This window comes from Copadichromis virginalis, linkage group LG10 (genome assembly GCF_057382275.1).
Source record: "Copadichromis virginalis isolate Kocher_CV1m ecotype Utaka linkage group LG10, C_Virginalis_male_GT1.1, whole genome shotgun sequence".
Classification (NCBI taxonomy): Eukaryota; Metazoa; Chordata; class Actinopteri; order Cichliformes; family Cichlidae; genus Copadichromis; species Copadichromis virginalis.
This window is the reverse complement of record NC_140627.1, coordinates 15782726-15800860: the sequence shown is the minus strand read 5'-3', so window position 1 is coordinate 15800860 and position 18135 is coordinate 15782726. Positions and strand designations below refer to the sequence as shown.

The following is an 18135-nucleotide window of genomic DNA, read 5'->3' as shown; positions in this document are numbered from 1 at the left end:
GACTGTAAACACGGATACAAAAAAGCAAAGCGTTAGAGAGAGAAGGGAAAAGGCGGCTTGGTTTTTAAATGTGATTATCTCTCGTTGCTTTAAGTGAAATCTCCAAAAGAAACCTCAGGAGAAGTGTCCATAATTGGTGAGCAGCAGCCTATCGCCCCCCCCATAAGAATTGAAATGCAAACAATTCTGGACCACTGACATTGAAAAACAAAATAAAAATAATAAAAATAAAAACACACAGACACTGATACAGCGCGGCTTATCTTGTAGCTTTCTACTGCAGCACGCTTTAAAGCCAATTATCGCCGTCCATAAGGTCGTTTCTGTGTAGGAGGTGTGCGGTGTCATTTAGCCTACCTGTGCATCATCCAGCGATCCGACACATGGATACAGGGAGGGTTTGATTATTCCAGCCAGGCAAAAGACAGGGAGAGAGAAGAGAGGATGAGGAAGAGGAGGAGGGGGGAAAGGGGGAAAAAAAATCCTAAATTGAGCAGAGATGAATGCGGCAGATGAATAAGCGACCTCTGTCTTCAGAAAGGATATTCTTATCTTCAAATGTTGCTGTGTCGATGGAGGCAGGCGGGCAGGGAAGCCCAGAGCTTCTCTGTACAAACAAAGATGCTTTCTCTCCTCCGCCGCACCGAGGGCAGCAGCAGCAGCAGCAGCGGCAGCAGAGCCGTCATTCCCCCGACACTTGATGGTAATAGTTTGGTAGGTAGCTTATATGGGTTGAGGGCGCGGTCAGCTGCTGTTGACCAATCCCGCTTCCCATCAAACTATAACAGCAGCGTTGCCATGGAGGATTAAACGGCGTTTAACCACAGAAATGTAACCTGCAATATTTAAGCAAGTAAACTGGAATTTCCATCACGAGTATCATATTAAGTGGGATATCTCAACATAGGAGTGCCATCCTATTTTTAAGGAGGCGGTTCAAATGTTCAACCAGATCCTGCCTTAGGTCTCTTCGTGTTGCCAGAGTGTCCTTGAGCAAGACAGATGATCGGATTGTGGTCACCCCCCCCCCCCCCCCCCCGCCCCCACATCACCACTAAAACTAGTCCCCTTGCTCCATTCTAGGGTCCACAGCTCCATGTGTGCCTTAATGAGCAGCTTACTCATCCAGTTGCCATCTTTGTTTGACATCATGTAACAAAACACACCGTGGTGTCATTCCTACATTAGCAGCCTCCCTCCACGTTCACCTCCCCCCCACCAACTATTTAAAGCACGGAAACTTCCATGGCTCTGAGGGAAAGTTTTTTGTTTTTGTTTTTTATAAAAAAGACTGTCCAAAGTTAACAGTGACACCAGTGTGCAGGCTGGGGTGTAATATTTCAAGCTGCTATCATCCCTGTAAGTGAGCGAGTATGGATGTGAGCTTTATTTACACTGTAATTCTTAGTTCTGCTCAAATCACATTAAATTAATGGCAGGAAAGAGAAGAAAGAGCGGGAAAAGTAAAAAAAAACAAACAATAGTTTTAACTTTTGAAGTTGATTTTTGTGTAAAATGATATGAAAAAGGTAGTAGAGTACATTTAATGCACAAAAGCAAGTCAGCTTGCTTTATATAAGGAACACAGACACACAGACACACACAAGCAGACAACACAGAGATAAACTGCAAAGACTTCACACAGGGTTATATAAGTCTTCTGGTGGAGAAAATCAAAATTTAACCTCATTATGTTGGAGTGAGCTGTACATTTTCTGGATGATACTTCAAGCTCCTTTGTTTAATCATGCTGCTTTTCCATGCTGGAATTGGATTCAGAGAAACTGAGGACATTTGGATTTGTGCAGAAAGAAAAAAGTGAGGTCACGTATCAGTTTTCTATAACTGCTGATTCTGTATTCACTATCCTACATCAGGTCTATGCAGCATGCTGTGAAGTGTAGAATATTTGACTTATTGGTGATGGTTGACTCACCCATTTAAAACTCTAAAAGCCTGTTAAGGTGAGCCAGTATGGGACTAAGCCTTCCTTGTGAGACAGATAAAATCAAAGCAATCTTGAGTCTGAGGATGACAAATGAATAATGAATGTGCTGAAATGTTTTTACCTGTGAAACAATTCAGTCCAACTGAGTAAAAACGGGGTTGAATATTTTTACGGTCACATTTGCTGCTAAAATCAACAATATAGCAACGTTCATGATTTAACACAGAGGGAAATTCAGCAATGCATACATACATATATATAGCCATGTTATGTCCTTATTATTCACTAGCTTGTACACCTTTAGCAGCAAGAACTTTGAGAACTTGAGATAATGGTTTTTGTATGAGTTTATCAGTCTCTCACATCATTGTGGAGGGATTTTGGCCCACTTTTCTTTACAGCATTGCTTTATTGCATTGAGGTTTGCAGGGTTTTCTTTATGAACAGCTCTCCCGAGGACCAGAGCACGTTAGTTGGGTAGAGGTCTGGACTTTGACTCGGCCATTTCGACACCTTGATTCTTTTCTTTTTCAGACATTGGGATCGATTGCACAGATGGATACTGTGGTATACGAAAGAGTTCATGGTCAACTTAATGACATCAAGCTGCCCATGGTCCTGTGTCTGCAAAACAAGTCTAAATCACATTTTTTCATAAGTCTTGTGGTTTCTTCAGATGCAACTTTGCAAACCTAAGTCATGCTAATGCTGCCATGTTTGTTTCAGAGAGAAGACGTTTTCTCCTGGCAGCACTTCCAAGCAAGTCATATTTGGTTGGTTTTTTTTGCAGTTTCTCTGAACATTATTCAGTCTAACCTTGAGGTTAATTTGCTGGGCGGCCCAATCCTGGGAAGATTGGCAACTGTCTTGAATGTTTTCCATGTGTGAAAAATCTTTTTTTCATACTGTAGATTGATGAATTTAAAGTTGTTTGGAAATTCTCTTATAACCCTTCCTAGAATTCTGGACAGCAACAACTAATTCCCTTCTTGGCATCGTGTTAACAAACACCTGAATACTCCAGACCAAAAATCTGCCTCAATATATATATATATATATATATATATATATATCCCCAAAAAACTAATGGAAATGTTAATGAAAGTAGTATGGAATTCAACAAATGCAACTGAATCTGAATTGAAAGTGTGTCCACTTGTCACCACAACTCATCTGCCTGCCAGTCACATAGTAAAGATGGTGCATTGCAGTCCAAACAATGTCCTCATCAGACGTCTAATTATTTCAAACCCGTATTTAAAAGGCAAAGTTCACTTGCTTTTTGGAGGTGAAATGTCTGCAGATCACTTGCTGATTTTGCATGTACATGGCACAGCAGCTGACAAAAACATCCCCTTCTTGTCATCGTCTTATCTTACCTTTAACATCTCTCCTCAGCTTTTTGGACCCTGGATATGCCTCCCCCCCCCCCTTCTTTGAGCACTGCAGGGACTTTTCTTGGCAGTTATAATATATGCTTTGAGTTGCTACTTTGAGTTTAATGGCAAGGCTGAAGACATGTTGCTTCTACAGCAGGAAATATAGAAGGTCTTATTTTCTTTATTACACTAAATCTTATTTCTGTGTTATCATTACGCTTTTATCCCCCCTTCCCCTGTTTTTGGGATATAATCAGCATCTGACCAATAGAAACCTTTATTGTGAATGTCTGTGGTATTTTAGTCTGCACAACACCTTACCAGACAGCAGTGTATATTTTAGTGACCAGTCAACGGCAATTATTGATTTTTGTTCTGGTCTAAGGCAGAGTGAAGCTCTGCGGCCTCGATGAGGAAATGGAGGTGCGCATCTCTTGTGCAAAGAGCAACAACTGCAATAAAATATTGAACAACTTTCATAGGAGAAAGTCCTGAGGGTTTAAGAAAAGTATGCATATTACTGAACTTGCTTTATGGGATTCAGCTGCAAAAGTTTATTTATTTATTTACATGTATTTTATTTGAAGAATGTTCATTCACCAGTGCAAAACATTCCTGTGGCTTGTGCCGTCCTTGTGATAGAGTCTGGAGCAGTTCAAATAAGCAGTAAATACTCAAAACAAGCCAGACACTCTACCATCATAAAAAGTGTGGGGCAAGTACAGTTAACAAGGATTCCTAGCAGGTAGTAAAGTAGCCAACCAATTAAAAGCTGCAGAGTATCTTAACTGCTTTGCAATAGTGCGTAATAGTCATTATGGATTAGAAGACATACTAATACATAATGAGCCATTATGCTGAATTAGTGCAGCAGGTCAAATTTGAAGTAATACCAATGTATAGCAGTATTCCTATTATCATAATGTTTGAACAACAGTATTATTACCAACTCGGCTCATTGCTTTGGAATTGTTATGGGATAATATGACACAGCAGATACAAAGACAGGAAATCAATAGGCCTTTTCACAGAGGACATTTTGACATGTCACAGTTGGAAAATTACAGGTGTGAATGATATAATTAATGATGGTTGAATTCTGTTTGGCAGCTTCATTTTCAGGGTCCTGGTGTGCTGGCACTTTGACTCACTGTTCAAGGCTTTATCAATTTATCAAAATCTGGACTTCCATGCCAAGAACAAAAACAGCTTATTTTATTTTATTTATTTGGCACTGTGGTAATGAAATGCTTTGAGAAGCTGGTCCGCAGACACATCACAGCAGCCCTGCCCCGCAGCCTGGATCCACACCAGTTTGCCTACAGAGCAAACCGATCCACGGAAGACGCTGTAGCCACAGCACTCCATGCTGCATTAACTCACCTGGAAGAGCATGGTAGCTATGTGCGGATGCTCTTCGTGGATTACTGCTCAGCTTTTAACACCATCCTTCCACACAAACTGGTGGCCAAGCTACAAGACCTGGGGCTTCCATACAGCACCTGCATGTGGATCAATAGCTTCCTCTCGGGCCGTAGACAGAGAGTCAGAGTTGGCCATCACACATCCTCAGCCCTGAGTCTCAGCACTGGCTCACCCCAGGGCTGTGTGCTCAGTCCACTGCTCTACTCTCTCTACACACACGACTGCACTCCTCGCCACCACAGCAACATCTTTGTGAAATTTGCAGATGACACCACAGTGGTGGGGCTCATTTCCAAGGGAGACGAGTCTACGTACAGAGACGAGGTGGAGCAGCTGACGTCATGGTGTAAGGCCAATAACCTCCTCCTCAACACTTCAAAAACCAAAGAACTCATAATAGACTTCAGAAGGAAAAAGGCAGAGATCCAACCACTATTCATAAATGGGGACTGTGTAGAAAGGGTGGCAAGCTTCCGCTTCCTGGGAGTCAATATAGAGGAGAACCTTTCCTGGAGTGTGAACACCTCCGAGCTGCTGAAAAAGGCCCAACAGAGACTGTACTTCCTGAGAATTCTCAGGAGGAATAACATCACACAGAGACTGCTGGTGTCCTTCTACAGAGCCACCATTGAGAGTGTTCTAACTTACTGCATATGCATCTGGTACACTAGCTGCACAGGGGCTCAGAGGAAAGCACTCCAAGGGATCATTAACACCGCCCAAAAGATCACTGGCTGCCCTCTCCCCACACTGGAAGTTCTACACAATGCCCACTGTTTTAAAAAGGCCCAAAACATCATAAAAGACACCTCACATCCTGGCCACTCCCTGTTCGAACTGTTGCCCTCAGGCAGACGGTACAGGGCAATCAGAGCAAGGACTAATAGACTCAAACACAGCTGTTATCCAACTGCAATAACACATCTGAATACTACAAAAAAATGTCCATCACGCCACTCTTGTGTTAATCTATGCACGGTCTGAAGCACGTGTGTGGGAATGTATGTGAATGTTTTACTGTTACATCTTATTAGTATTTTAAGTATTCTATCTATTTTATTTATTGAATTTTATTGTTTTATTTATATTTTGATATTGCTAGGGATGATGCAATGATCGGGGACCATTCTTGATTTCGTTGTTCTCATGACAATGACAATAAAGTTTCTGATTCTGATTCTGATTCTTATTTTTAGGTATTGAACAAGTAAAAAAAAAAAAATTTGTTATTAGATATAATATTATTTAGAATTATGAATTCCTAATGTTGCTGAAGTATTTTGGGGGAATTTGTACAATTAATTTCTGCATAACAATGTGTGATTGTTGTCAAAACCAACAAAGACAACGACAGTTCTAAAAAAAGATTTGAGAGGAAAAACTATACTCTAGAAATGGCGGAGACCATACTTATGTCAGTAACAATGCCCAAGATCAAGTTGACTGATTATATGGTGTCAAAACTGTAACTACAAGCTTCTACGTTCTTTCAGGCTGATAGCTATGCCAGCAAGTCAACTGTGTGTACCCAAGTGGGTCACAGTGGGACACACTAGGCTGCTATGCTAGTTAACCAGCATTAAATGTCAAAGTAAATTCAATTGAATTACATTTTATTTATATAATGCCTATCACAACAGCAAGGTGCTTTATATTGCAAGGTAAAGACCCTACAATGATAGAGAGATAACCACAACAATCAAACGACCTTTTAGCAAGCACTTGGTGACAGTGGGAAGGAAAACGCAGAATCAGGCTCAGTGAGGGGCAGCCATCTGAGGGCAAAAGAAATAATAACAGGAATAACAAAATAAATAATGACAATTCAAGTGGAAGTTACATTAATTAATCGTCTCTCCCAAAATTTAAGGCTAGGCTGTGGCTCAGGTGGTGGAGTGGGTTGTATGCTATTTGCAAGGTTGGTGGGTCGATCCCTAATTCCTTGAGCTGAAGTATCCTCAGGCAAAAAGTTGCCCTTTATGCTCCTTTTTGATCAACAAACTGATACTGCATCCCCGATGTGTGCGTGTGGGTGAATGAATGTTGTAAAGCACTTAGGCATGAATAAAAGTGCGTGACTGGGTGAATGAGACTTGTAGTAGGAAGTCCTTTAAGTGCTCAACTGAGTAGAAAAGTGCTATATAAGTACCCGCGTGTTTACCATCTTCTTTCTTTTTTGCACTCCCAACTCTTCTTTATTTCCACTGAGTGGCTTTTGTTGTTGTTATTAGGTGTGTTTAAACAGAATCATGCACGCCACTTGCAAAGAGAGCGAGTGGAGTAAGATGGAGCCCCTTTAGGGAAATCAGGTCTTACGTGATATCATTCCACACTTTGCACATTGCAGCTTCAGTAGTTTAAAGTTTGTCAGCCCTTGGGGGCACCCCACTGGCCTGGGACCCCCAAGCAGTTGTCTGCCTTGCCTGGTGGCAAGCAACACTTCTGATTATTCTACATGATCAAACATTCGCTCAGTTTGAGAAAGGGTGGAGCTTTACCGAAATATACGTGACCAGGGTGCCAAGTGGAGTTCCTGCCAGGTGACTGAAGGCGCTGTCTGTCAGGTAGCGTGTACATGCTCGCACATTCCCGGTAAAGAAGTTCAAAGAGATAAGGATTAATAACAAAACGTCTGGGTGTGAATCATGAGTGGGATTTTTCTAAAATCAACTTAATAAATTTTGATGCCGTTTGATAGCTTCATGAAACTCGATGAGGAAACTGAACCAGTCCTTCATTCATCAGTCAGCACTTTTCTATGTGTTGTGTCGAATATATATTTAATGGGCTGATATTGCTCACTCCTCATAACAGGTGCAGTTGCTGGTACTGCCAGGTCCCCTCTGCACTCACACTCACTCCACTGTGACATTTCCGGATTTACCACCAGATGACACTATTCCTTCCTTTCCGTCCCGGCGTCACGTTGACAAGTTCACGGATAAACAAGGATGGGGAGCGGGAGAGAAGAAAAAAAAAAAGCATTTCACCTGAGTAAAACACTCAGCAACTTAATGTCCCCTATGAACCCGTTCTCTTGTGATTCATTGCCAGCAGTGCAAATCAGATGATTGGTGTTCCATTTTAACGGTGCACAACAGATATGCTCAGTGTGTATGCAATTAAACGTCTTTTCAGCCATCTGAGATAAAACTGCATTTCACACACGCACACATGCACACACACAAGCCCAAGTACTTATCTTGTCTGGCACTATTAGAAATCATTGCAGGAAGACTGGAGATAAACGATGTATGAAAATTAATTGAGCAAGTTCAGATTTTACAGTTTAGCAGAACATATTTGAAACTACGTAACTTAATTAAAGTTAATGCATTATAATAACAAAACACCAAGGCCTTCTAGGGATTGCTGGTTTGCAGTCTTGTGTGTGAAAAGCAATGTGCGCCAAGCAGTAGGTGTTGTCCTTAATTTTCGGTGAGATGTAAACAAAGATGCTCACTCTCACCAGGAAAAGAAGAGGAAACAGACTCAGTTCAACAGTCTGGATGTCAGTCTGTGAATGGAGCAAGAGCGTGAATAACGGAGAACTGCAGCCACATCAACATCAGGTTTTAAATTTAAACTTTTCAGGTGTTTGACTGCTGATTTGGGTGGCGGGAGTGTTGAATGCAGATGTTGCGCTCTAAAAGTAGTTATAAAACTTAAATTTTTCTGAATTGTGGGGAAAATCTTTAAAGACTATTCTTATTTAATTGTGTTTTGTTTTTGGACACATTTCTAGTTAATTTTTGTAGTTTATTGGCTCCAGGAGGTCAGAGTTCAGATGTGTGATGTCATCAGTAAGCGCAGAGAAAAAAAAACAAACAAACAGTGTCTGAGACGTGAGGGAGCGATGTTTTGCTGATGATACGCTATTCTGCCTGTAAACTCCAAACCTGAACTGAGGAGAATAAAGTTGCAAGAAAAAGGAGAATGGAGTCATGTCTCTCTGAGGGTGCAACATAATCTTGGTGTTTCCGCCCGGTTTGGAGTTTATACCGCAAAGAAGGACGAGCTACATGTGACTAGCCTCGCTCATTACCCCCCACCTGAACTCATACCGCAGTGCCATCCCTCCAAGAAAAGGCAGTGAAGGTAAAAGTTTTTCGTCATGTCTAAAGTACAGCAGATGTCTCCTGATTGGGAGCAACTTCTTGAGGAGATAGAGGAAAAGTTACTTACACTGCTAGCACCGGATTTGAATGAGATTTGTGCTGCCCTCAGTCTAGCCGTGGATGAAAGTGAAAAAGACTTACCTCGTAAACTGAGGCGGCGTATTCTGCAGTACTTAGAGGGAGAGGATGTTACTGCACGAGAAGATGAAGGAATGTCTCTGTTGTTGGGATTAGATGACAAAATTAATGAAGTGAAGCAAAAGAGATGCGAAAGTAATGCCCCGTTGTCTCAACAAGTGGTACAAGAGCACCACCTTGTGGCTGAAAATGTGATAGCACCCAGTAATTCAGACGAGCAGAGAGAAACTGTTTCTCATCTGAATGCTACACGAGTCACCCCTGTCGCTACTCAAAGTGTCCCTTTTGTACACCCACTGTACCGACGGGATCTGAAAATAATGGGACAAATTGGAGAACCAAACCAAAAGGACAAATTAACATACACTAGCTTGGAAAGACAAATCCAGAGGGCATTGAAGAGGGGATATGATGAAGGAGACATTGTTGAAGCCATCATTCAAGCTATAACCCCAGGAACAAAACTGAAAAGCTACCTTGAGAGTAGAGTAGATTTGACTTTGCAAGCTCTCAGGCAAATATTACGGACTCATTACATTGAGAAAGATGCCACAGAGTTGTATCACTCGCTCACACGTGCTGTACAGGAGCCAAAAGAAACTCCAATCCAGTTTTTGATGCGAGCAATGGATTTGAGACAACAACTTGTTCTTGCTTCAGAGAGAGTTAAGTCTGGTTTAAAGTACAGTTCGGAGCTGATCCAAAATCAGTTTCTTCAGACAGTACTCACTGGCCTCCATGATGACACCATCCGAGCTGATGTGAAGCTATACCTGCAAAATCCTAAAATCACAGATGAGGTTCTTCTGGAAAAAATGACTGCGGCATACAGTCTGGAAATGGAAAGAAAGAATAAGCTGTCAGCTGCATCAAGAGCAAAGATTATCAAAGTTGCAGCAGTAAGTGGGGAAGATCAAGAGGTGGAGAAAGAAAGCAGTATGCACACATCAGAAAGTAAGATCAAGCAAGGTGGAGCGGTCAAACGAGACACATTAATGGATAAAGTTGATCAAGGCAACAAGGCTATATGTGAGGCTCTGCAGAACCTCACCACTCACATTGCTAGCCTCCAGCAGACCGTTAAGCCTCAGCACATGAGAATGGCCGAACCACCTGACCGGAAATACCAATCACAACCTAGGAGCACAAACGTTAGACAGTGCCAGCAGTGTCAATCATCCAATACAGGAAACAAATGTGACCACTGTTACAAATGTGGCAGTACGGAACATTGGGCAGCAGGTTGTCGTAGGAAAAAGTGCTCAGCTAATTCAAGTAAGATCGAAATCATACTTAACCCTGAAGGGGAGAAGCACCAAACCGACCCATTCAGCCTCAAAGCACCCCTCACTGGTAAACAACAACAAATGGCGAAGCTGGTAGGCAAAAGATGCCAGGTCCGTGGCTTCTTAGGAGGTGTGGACACCACAATATTGTGGGACACCGGCTCACAAGTATCGATAGTGGGGACGAACTGGAGAAAGAAACACCTGCCTGATGCTGAAATGAGGTCAGTGGAAGAGCTGCTCGAAGAGGGAGCTTTAGAGCTCTCAGCTGCTAATGGGACCAGTATTCCATATGAAGGATGGATAGAGACTGAGTTCAGCCTGTCCAAAAATGCTGTTGCTGGGATGACCAACAGGCCCGTCCAAGTTCCAATCCTAGTCGCCAGCGGTGACATTGAATGTCCCATCATCGGCTTTAATGTGATAGAAGAATTAGCTTTGAGAAATGACACCAGCAAAGACTGTATCCCCCCAGGGCATATGCTGGACAGATTGTGCTCAGCATTCGAGGTGGGGCGCAAAACTGCAAGAGCTGTCCTGTCTGTCCTAAAGAAACAAACGCCTGACAGCCATCCCCACATAGCCCGAGTAGGAAGGCGACCTGTGACCATCCCGAAGCGTAACATGATGACAGTGAAATGTGGTTGGCTAAATAAGAGTGTGTTGAGTGGGTCACATGCAGTGTTGGAGCCGAACTGTGAGACACCATGGCCAGCAGGCCTAGTTGTTAGAGAACAGCTAATTCAGCTCCCCTCAGAAGGTGATGCTAAAGTTGCAGTGACTGTGGAAAACATGACTGACCATGATATCACCCTCTATGGTCTCACTACACTGGGGTGGCTGCACAATGTTGATGCTATCTACATGCCACATGTAAAATGTATGGAGGGTGAGCTTTCTAAGACATCAGATGCAAGTACTTCCTTACCCACAGTGCAGTCCAGTCAGACAACAAAAACTGAGCCCTGGGACCCACCAGTGGATTTGAGCCATCTGACAAGTGACCAACAGCAGCAGGTAAAACAGATGCTGAGGGAGGAATGCAATGTTTTTGCAAAAGATGACTGGGACACAGGATGCATTAAAGATCTAGAGCTGGAGATACAGCTAAAAGACAAAGTGCCTGTGCAAAAGACATATAATGCAATCCCCAGACACCTTTATCAGGAGGTAAAAGCACACATACAAGACTTACTGAATCAGGGCTGGATCCAAAAATCTTGTTCTTCATATTCTTCGCCTGTGGTATGCGTCAGGAAGAAAGATGGTGGCCTTCGCTTGTGTGTAGACTATAGGCTCCTGAATGCAAAGACACTGTCCGACAGACATCCCATCCCAAGAATACAGGAGATCCTGGAAAACCTTGGGGGCAACTCCTGGTTCACAGTATTGGACCAGGGAAAGGCTTATCACCAGGGTTTCATGAGTGAGAACAGCAGACCCTGTACTGCATTTATAACACCATGGGGACTCTATGAGTGGGTGAGGGTCCCATTCGGCCTTACTAATGCCCCAGCAGCATTCCAGCGCTACATGGAGGGATGCCTGGGAGACCTCAGGGATGAAATGTGTGTCCCATATTTGGATGATGTACTCGTCTTTAGCTCAAGCTTCGAACAACACATCCAAAATGTGAGGAGAGTGCTACAGCGACAAAGAGAATGTGGTATCAAATTAAGGCCACAGAAGTGTGACTTTTTCAAACGTGAAGTCTGCTATGTGGGGCGAGTGGTTTCAGCAAAGGGATACAAGATGAACCCCAAAGAAGTTGAAGCAGTGCAAGCACTGAAACAGGAGAAACCATCGACCGTGAGAGAGGTGAGAAAGTTGATGGGTTTCCTTAGCTACTACAGACCCTACATACAGGACTTCTCAAGGGCAGCCAAACCCCTCTATGAACTCTTAGCAAAGCCTAAGTCTGAACACAAGCAGCGTGGAAAGGGTAAGGAGTGCCACCGCAAATCTGCCCAGCTGCCACCATCCCACCCAATCCAGTGGATGACAGTTCACAAAGAGACATTGGACAAAATAGTAAACCAGCTGACAAACCCACCAATCATGGCATATCCAGATCTAGAGAAGCCATTTGTTCTTCATGTAGATGCCTCTGAGGATGGTTTGGGTGCAGTCTTGTACCAGCGTCAAGGGACTGCCCTGAGAGTCATAGGCTATGGATCACGGACACTGACAGCTGCAGAAAAAAACTACAAGCTACATTCAGGCAAGCTGGAATTCCTGGCACTGAAATGGGCCATAACAGAACGCTTTCGTGATTATCTGTTTCATGCGCCTCATTTTACTGTGTACAGTGACAATAACCCGCTGACATACGTCATGAAGTCAGCGAAACTTAATGCAGCTGGACACCGCTGGGTGGCGGAGTTGGCAGATTATCGGTTCACTCTTAAGTACAGGCCAGGGGCAGCGAATCGAGATGCAGATTTCTTATCAAGAAGAGGAAAGCCCATTGAAGACATCATGCAGGAATGCACAGAGGAATATCAGCAAGATGACATTGAATGTATTGGGAAAGCCCTAGAGAGAGAGAAAACAGGAGAAATGAACTGGATCTCAGCTGTCACCTGTAATGTCAACGCGCTGCCAGAGGGATGCATCGTCTCAGAACCAATTCAGCCGTTTGCAGTTGACGACATCAGAGACGCCCAGGATGCAGACATAGCCATAAACCGAGTTTTGTCCCTGAAAAGAACACACACCTACCTGAAGCATAAAGAAAAGATGGCGGAGAGTGAGGCAGTTAGGTACCTTCTTCGGCAGTGGCCCCATTTGCAGATTGATGGAGATGGCATTCTGAGGCGTGAGACCACCAGGAGAAAACAGTTTGTTGTTCCTGACTCATTAAAGCCCATGGTCTATAAACATCTACATGAGGAGATGGGACATTTAGGAGCAGACAGGATGGTTGCTCTCGCCAGGGAGCGCTTCTTCTGGCCTAAAATGAGGCAGGAAATGGAGCACTATGTCACTCAGGTGTGTCGCTGTATAAAGAAGAAGAAGCCTAACAGAATAACCAGAACACCAATTCAGAGCATTGAAACCTCTGCGCCGTTTGAGATGATATCCATTGACTATCTGCATTTGGACAAGTGCACAGGAGGTGAAGAATACATACTCGTAGTTGTGGATCATTTCACCAAATATGCCCAGGCATATGCGACAAGGGACAAGTCTGGGAAGACTGCGGCAAGAAAGCTCTTTGATGACTTTATCATGCGCTTCGGTTTCCCATCCAAAATACACCATGACCAGGGGAAAGAATTTGAGAACAATCTTTTCCGCAAGCTTCAAGGCTACTGCGGTATCAGCCATTCTCGTACCTCCCCGTACCACCCACAGGCCAATCCCGCAGAGCGCTTCAATAGGACCCTCCTAGGTATGCTCCGGACACTTGATGAATCTCAGAAGTCAAGATGGAAAGACCATTTGAACAAAGTAGTTCATGCCTACAACTCGACTGTGCACGAAGCAACAGGATTTTCTCCATTCTTCCTTCTCTTTGGCCGTGAACCAACCTTGCCTGTCGACCTGCTCTTCCCAAAAAGAGAAGAAGAGAAGAGTCAGTCACACAGTGGCTATGCAGAGAAATGGAGAGGAGTTATGCAAGAGGCATATACAATTGCGAGGCAGAACATGAGAAAGAGTGCAAGAAGGGGACAGAAAAACTACAATCGACGTGCATGGAGCTCTGTGCTTCAGCCAGGTGACCATGTCTTGGTGAGAAATCTCACACCCAGAGGAGGTCCTGGGAAACTGCGCAGCTATTGGGAGGATATGATTCATGTCATCACCGAGAGGAAAGGTCCTGATAGTCCAGTGTATGTGGTTGAGCCATTGCAGGGAACAGGAAGAAGACGAGTGTTACACCGTAACCTACTGTTGCCGTGTCCTTACCTGGTTGAAGAGTCTGGGGTGTGTGAAAGCAGCCTGAAAGAGAAAAGCCGTGGAAACAAACGGAGACAGTCAGCAAGAAGACATCAGACCAAGCCCGATACTGACCAAACAGACACAGGCAGTTCTAGTGAAGACGACTGTCACATGTGGACAGCACTCAGATATGCTGATCCACCCCTCAATCCAGAAACAGAGGATTTCTGCCCCCGGAGTGACGCACTCGGAGAGAAGTCTGAGCCTGCTTTCAGAGCAGAGGGGCATCCTGAAGAGGAACAGGTGGAGGAGAGACGCAGTTTGGAGGAGGAGGTTGAAGCTCCAGCTGTTGGACCCGAGAGTGACCAGAGTGATGCTGAGACATGGAGGCACAAGCCAAAGAGAATGAGACAGCCCCGGCGTGTCTACACATATGAAAAACTAGGCCAGCCAACCGTCCAGCAATGGAGCACATGCCCTGTCAGTGTGAACAGCCCTTCAAGTGGCATCCATCATTCCTCTGTCCCACCATCATTCATGTATCCTTCACAGTATGAATAGATATAACAAAAAAAAAAACACAGAGTCAACTTCACAAGAGAGTTTAATCTAAGCGTAACATTACAGTTGCAGTTCATGTTGATGTAGTATTGACACATGTTACAGTTAAAAGAGAAACAGGTACTCTGAGCATTATTACTATAATAAATAGAGGGAAGGTTTATCATTCTTGCGTCAAAGAGTTAAGACAGTAGTGAGTACAATATGGGTTTACTGAACTCATGGTTTTGAAGTGTGTAATCACATGATGTTGGGGTGTAAATGGTATTTTCCTTGTCCCACTGCGAAGATTCGGCGGGCCCACCAATACTTCGAGGGATAACCCACCCTTCAGTACAAAAGGACTATGAACATTTAGTTTTGTATCGTGACCATGAGAGACTTGTCCTGAGATACTAAGAGATGGTATAGCCTCTCACCCAGTAATGTGTAATATGTGTGAAAATACTTGTTTGCTCACTCATCTTTGGTTAAATGTTCTATTTTTGGTAAATTGTCAAAGATTAGAAAGAAAATGTGTGGCAACATTTTTCTTTTGTGGGGGAGGGTGTTGCGCTCTAAAAGTAGTTATAAAACTTAAATTTTTCTGAATTGTGGGGAAAATCTTTAAAGACTATTCTTATTTAATTGTGTTTTGTTTTTGGACACATTTCTAGTTAATTTTTGTAGTTTATTGGCTCCAGGAGGTCAGAGTTCAGATGTGTGATGTCATCAGTAAGCGCAGAGAAAAAAAAACAAACAAACAGTGTCTGAGACGTGAGGGAGCGATGTTTTGCTGATGATACGCTATTCTGCCTGTAAACTCCAAACCTGAACTGAGGAGAATAAAGTTGCAAGAAAAAGGAGAATGGAGTCATGTCTCTCTGAGGGTGCAACACAGACAAGTGCAAAAACCATTCAAACAAACCCCAGAAAAAAGTAAACATTTTAACTGGAACATTGCAATGCCCCCTGCTACCCATTAATCATTCATTTTCTCATATCTGTGCGCTGAACTAATGCAGTCTCTGGTGAACTCGCCCATGCAAATCTTTAATACGAGATTCTGATAAATCTCGTATTAAAGGTTTGTGAAAATGAAATTTTTTTTTATTTTGCTTAAAAGGGGAGGAAGTCAGGCAAATATAGGAATATAAGAAAAATGAAAGGGGGAAAAAAAGCATCTGTGTAAAATCTCGAATGTAAAAAGTTGCAGAGAAACACAAAGGCGCAAGACAGAGATTGCAACTGAAAATGTGGCACATCATTTCGTGTGAAAGCTTTCAGGCATATTTATAACCGTGCAAAGAGAGGTTTTCTCTCATTGTCAGCTTAGACTTTTGAAAAATAAGGTGAGAAAACAAAAATCCCCAGGAGTTATTCTAAGCCAAAAAAAGAGACAGACTTAACCCGCGAACAGTGTTCATAAAACATCATTAGAAATGTGCTTTAAGAAATCAGTTCACATCAATAGGTAAACTCTAAATGAGACATATTTTAATATTGCCGTTGCTGATTCCAATTTGCAGAAGTCAGTGTTGCTCTCAGCAGCAGCAGCAGTTACTGTCCATTAGCTGCTTTACTTTAATGTCTGTCAAACATCATGGGCACTTTAATAACTGAGGTTACTCCTGGCCAATCAGAGCCTTCATTAAAATCACAGTTAATATTTCCAGTGGAATAAAAATTTAAATGTAAGCTAATTAAATGTTCACATGCCCGATTATTACTTGATGGAGAGATCGTAAATAAGAGCAGAAAGAAGAGTTTATTTATTTATTTATTTTTTAAAAATGCTCACGTTTTGCTGGCACACTTTCTGCAGAATCTGTGCAAAGCAATTGTATTTGTTGTTGAAAATTTGGGCTCTCATCAAAAAGTCAATGCATTCATTGAGTTTAGTCTTGAAATGCTTGACGTACCATTTGACAGAAAAGCCAGTAGACATGCAAGAACATAGTTTGCACATCATTGTGGATAAATCAGGGGCACGCCAGCTTCAATCTGTCATCTGCTATGTGATGTTCTGGGGTCATTTGGCATATAGGAAGATTAAATAGGAAACAGCAAATGTAGACAGCTGTATGTGCTTGTGTGTGCGTGTGTGTTCTAAGAATTCTTCAGTTGATGCACAAACGACCATGAAGCACTGCCAAGCAGCTCAACTACCACCTGCAACTTGATTTCTATTTAGCTGCTGTCTAACTGCTGTTGTGCTTGACAGCAACAACAACACCTTTTTCTTTCTTTCTCTCCACATCTAGTCCAATCAGGCGACAGAGTGGGGAATGGTAAGAAAGACAAGATAATTTAATTTTATTCCCAATACTTTTCCTGTCAACATTCATTCAAAGTGCAGCACAATCTGGCACAAGTAGACACTGAAATAAGAGTCACTCTTTCACTAAACAATTTTAGTCCAAAAGCAGAACCCGTCTTTTAACAAGATGATGATAATCACATGGCACCGCATCCCGCTGAGAACAAGCTTTGCAAACACTGCTTTCCCCTCTTAAACTCGACTCCAGCTACTAGTAATATAGCAGTGTTGTCTACTGGCTCTTGCTGACATTAACAGGATACGCCTTTCAAATATCATGGCCTTTGGGACTGGGTCAGGGTTGCTATTTATAGAAGGTCAAGACTTTATGATAGCTTGGCGAGCTGGAGTGATAACTGAAAATAGAGTGGGTTTTAGTTGCTTCACTGCAGCTGATTTTGTGTCTGTTATTGCTTCAGGCTTTGAACAGATGTGACCTACACATACATGCACTGGATTACTGGTTTGTGCTGATAACTGATAATGCAGCTATGTACAGTAGGAGTGAAATGACAGAGTAGAGAGACAATTTTAAACTTTGCAGTAGAGATTTTTTGGATTGTCAGAGACATACTGCAAGTACCCTGTAACTGCCCTGTACTGCAGTGGCTGACAAATAGTGTCACCCTACAGTGTGATTATTAGCACACTTTGTAGAGCTTTGCTTTCAAAGTGCCACAACAAACCTTTTTTTGTAAAAATATCCTCTGGTAGCCAAACAGTCCTGCAAAATATGGGGAAATTAAGTGAGCTGCTGGAGATATTATCCGTAAGGGGTTCTTAAAATTTTGATGACCCAATGTTTGATTCAGGGGTGCACACATTAAATACTAATACTAGTTTAGTTTTTCTAATGTTTCAGTTCACAGGGTGATGTTTTATTTTGCTGCTCTGATGGCTAGAAAAGAGGAATTAATATGGAAGAGAATATTGCCTTGGTTTTGTTCTTTCTGTGCTGCTATATGATAGTGGGGCAGGAACTGTGGATTCCCAGGATGCTTGAAGGCCGCTTAAGATGACACCAAGGGTCGCCAGTGGCCTGGGAGCTGCACTTTGAGATCCTTGAACATAACACCAGGCTAATACAGCTAGACAA

General features: G+C 42.8%; 1 protein-coding gene across 5 annotated transcripts in view; it reads right to left on the bottom strand.

The window, feature by feature from the left end:
* The window catches only part of LOC146700110 (neurexin-2-like), a 131409-nt gene extending 130579 nt beyond the window's left edge, over positions 1-830 (bottom strand). For 4 of the 5 annotated variants that reach the window (XM_085470171.1, XM_085470174.1, XM_085470173.1 and 1 more), the window contains exon 1: positions 358-829. The gene's annotated coding sequence lies outside the window, so the exon portion shown is untranslated. Of the gene's footprint in view, positions 1-357 lie in introns of all 5 variants that reach the window. The other variant, XM_085470175.1, reaches the window with a different exon arrangement.
* Positions 831-18135: the final 17305 nt, after the last annotated feature.